The sequence below is a fragment of the Peromyscus californicus genome, unplaced genomic scaffold (genome assembly GCF_007827085.1).
Source record: "Peromyscus californicus insignis strain IS unplaced genomic scaffold, ASM782708v3 Scaffold_10__1_contigs__length_136768540, whole genome shotgun sequence".
Taxonomy (NCBI): domain Eukaryota; kingdom Metazoa; phylum Chordata; class Mammalia; order Rodentia; family Cricetidae; genus Peromyscus; species Peromyscus californicus.
Window position 1 is genome coordinate 77,063,894 of NW_026294391.1, and position 3,940 is coordinate 77,067,833.

Sequence of the window (3,940 nt, forward strand, 5' to 3'; positions counted from 1 at the left end):
TCCTCCCTTTACTCCTCCCATAACTTTCCACTCTGTCTCAAATTAATGGTATTTTTAAATTTTGAGTGTTATCATTACATAGAGAAACATAATTATATAAACATGACCTTTTTTATTGTACATGATTTCAAGGCTTACCACTTTGTATTGGCTAACCAAGCAAGGGAGCACAGCCATTGTAGATGCTAATTTTCCCTGTCTCAGCAGTCATTAGTTCCCTGTAGTTCTTTGTCTGGGAATGGAACCCTGTAAGATTTTCCCTTATGCATTGGCATGTCTTGATGTCCTTGCTTTTCTGGTTGGTGTTGAAGATTCTTTTTTTAAAATTAGTCAAGTTAGAATTTTCTTTCTTAAAATAATGATTTTTTTCTTCTTCATTGTTGCAATGTTTCTCTAATTTTTTTCTTGAGTAACTCTAGTTTGGCAATATATGCTTTTTTAGATGAATTTACCATGATCTTTCATCTATACACTGTTGAAGCATTGGATTGCATCACTCTGATTATTCACCTTATGTAGCTAACATATTTTCTTTATTTTCAATTTTTGTAGGCTTTTACATACATACTTTTGAATGTTCCAGTTTAGTTGAGTAAGCAACTGCTCAGTATTGGACAAAGCAACCAAAATTCAAGGATACAAAATCCCAAATCCAGCTCAACCTGAAACCAGGGAAGCCCTAGGCCACACCAGAAACCACCATGTCTCAGGCAATTCATATAAATGAAATGCAACCAGAAAGTGAAACGTCACAGCAAAGTTTACATGAATTACAAGGAACATCTCAAGAGGCAAATACAACTGACTTGGAAATTGTGGCTTCAAGGAGAAATGAGTGGAATGAGTTCAAGTGTCCAATTTGTTTGGATACATTGAAGAACACAAGGATTACAAAGACCTGTTTCCATCGGTTTTGTAAAGATTGCATCATCACAGCCCTTAGACGTGGCAAAAAGGAATGCCCTATCTGCAGGAGAAAAGTAATTTCCAAACGGTCACTAGATCCAGACCCCCAATTTGATGCACTCATCAGCAAAATGTATCCTGGTTGTAATGAGTAGGAAGCTTCAGAAGAGGGTGCATTAGTCAGGAGGAAGTACAAAACTCAGCATTCACTCAGTCTCAGTATTGAAAAGGGCCTGGAGAAAAACACCCAGCAAGAAGAAGAACAACAGATTGAAAATAGTAGTGGATGGGAAGGAAACCATGACAGTTCACCCTGCAGTAATGCATCCCTACACAGCAGTGATGAAGCTGATCCCAGTAACAAATGTGTTAAAACATCTATGTTGTCTGTATATGATAATATGGATACAATAACAACCATCAATGCAGTGGCCAGTGGTGCTAATCAATCTGAATCCAGTCTTTATCCCACACTTAAAGAAAATGTTGGCCCTTTGCAGAAAGAACTAAGAAAGACCTTAGGTAATGGCATTGATAATCATTCCTGCCTCATCCCCATATCTGCCTGTGATGTTTAGCTTAAGGACATCAGAGTAGTTGAAAGCAAGCTTGATGAATCTTGATACAGCCAATGAAGAGTATTGTACCATTACACAGCACCAACCCATGGCCAGTTCACTGCTTAAATGGCTTTCTCTTTGAAAGTGGTCAGGGAGATACACTAGAAAGTTAGCAGCAGTCTTGTGGGTCTTTATTATGTACCCACCGAGGAGCACAAATGAGTTCATGAAACCAATTCTATGGCTTCATGTTTTATTGCCGGTATCATTAAAGATATATCAACACTAATTTTATGGATAGATATTATATATATTGTTCAATTTTCATTTATGATGGCTCAGCACAAAGCATTTTGACACCAAAGAGCAACTCTGTCTATGTCAACAATGTAAAACGTAGAAGAGAATGACTTTACTGTTTCATATTCCTCTACAGAATTATCTCCCAATACATAGCCACACAAGGCTCAAGCTCTATTAGCAAGGTTCTGTAGAGTGTAATTAGAACACTAACACACTAACATTATTAAATGAATATGGCAACTTAAAATACTAAGTACAACTGAACTATGAAAAGTTAAAGGTTTCTTCAAATTTTTATTTGAAATATGTTTTTTACAGAGTCTTTTGGAATATTAATGTCATAAAATTTGAAAACCATGAGAATTTAAGATGACAGTTTTAACAATTTATTTTGTGATGCTATATTAAAGTATATATATTTTTGCTGTATTTTCTCAATATAGGTGTAGTTTGTGAAAGAACTTCAATTTTATTGGTGACATTCATTTAGTGTTTGAATTGAATTAAAAATTAAATCCTCATTCTACCATTATGCTTGTTAACTGAGATTTTATCATTAAACAGAAAATAAATTCATTGTATTTATAAAATAGGTGTATGTTTATCAGTTTGTATGGGAGAACACAATCAGTCTCATCAAAGAATTCATTAGATGCCTAATCCATTGAAAATATAATATAAGCAGTTGAGAGAACATTAAGTGTAGTGTGTGGGTGGTCAGAAGAGAAACACTTGGCTTTCACTGTGAATCCACAGATCTCAATGTCTAATCTAATGAAATAAATTTCTGTATCAACTTGCACGATCACTTCAACAAACTTAATGAAGGACATTGGCTTTCAGTATGAACCAATGGATCCCAAGGTCCAATCCAAGGAAATAATGTTTTCATCAACTGGCCCAATCATTTCAGCAAATATGATGAAAGCAGTTTAAGTTACTGAATTATTTAAAAATATACTATGCTACATATACATAACCAAATCTACTATTTTCACTTTTGGGGTTTGGGGCTTAAGGGAAAACAGACTTTACATATGTTGCTTTGGGTGTACCTGAACTCCTAGACTCAAGCTTTCTTCCTGACTCAGGATCCTGAATTTGGCACTACAGGTGTATGCCAGCATGCCCAGCTCATTTTGACCATTTTCAAAAGTGCAATCCTGTGGTAGTCCACAAACCAACAATCTTGTGTAATAGTCATCACTATGTATTTTCCAAAACACTTCAATATCAAAAAAGACACTCTATGCCATATATACTCTTTAATAAGCCCATCTACACATCCCCTGATAAACTTGGTCTCTTTTTTCTTTGAATTTGATTATTTTCTATAATGAAGGCATGTATTATTTGTAAAGTTCTTCTATGTACCAGCATATAGAAATCTTTATTTTTTTCATTTGAAATAGTGACTCCTGTGTATACAGAAGTTTAGTTTATCTATTCATTTTTTGATAGGTAGTTTGGCTGATGAATAATTTTTCTAATATAATATTAAAAAGAATATTACTGTGTAAAGCTATATGAGTCTTTGTTTTGGATATGGGGTATGGTCACTGGAATGGAAAGGCTGGATCATGCTGTGAATCTGGTTTTTATATTTTTGAGGAGTCCAAAATAGTTTTCCCAGTGACAACACCAACAACACCATTTCAAACTATCACTACAAGGAATGAATAAGAGTTTCAGTTTTTCCCAGAAACTCAGCAACACTTGCAAAGTTCTAATAGATATAACAATTATGGCATATCTTGTATTTTTGTCTTTTTCACAGATATGGTAGAGGAAAGTTTTCACTTTCTTCTTGGGTGATTTCTTACTTCTTTTATTCATTACCTATAGGATTGTGTAGTTTTCACCAGTTCCATATCTCCTGGTTAATTGTTTCTACCTCAATTTATTTATATTTTAAATTAAATATAGTTTATGCTATGTAATCAGAATACTTTTTCCTTGCTTTTGACTAAATTTATATCCATGAGACATATGAAACTTCCTGTATCCTAGAGTATGCCTGCCCTTACACAAGTCCTCTATGCCCGTATTCTGTAGCTTACTAACTATGAGAGTGCAATCCTTATTACCATCTTTTGTTTTATAGGAGAACTTAAAAAACAGAATTTAAAAGCCAATGCAGACCTTGTATGGTAATTTACCATTCTTAGGTA

The 3,940-nt window shown here is 34.3% G+C and overlaps 1 pseudogene; it reads left to right on the forward strand.

Annotated features, from left to right (window-relative positions):
• Positions 1–701: 701 nt before the first annotated feature.
• LOC128117023 (E3 ubiquitin-protein ligase RING2-like) lies at positions 702–1,484 on the forward strand (annotated as a pseudogene).
• Positions 1,485–3,940: the final 2,456 nt, after the last annotated feature.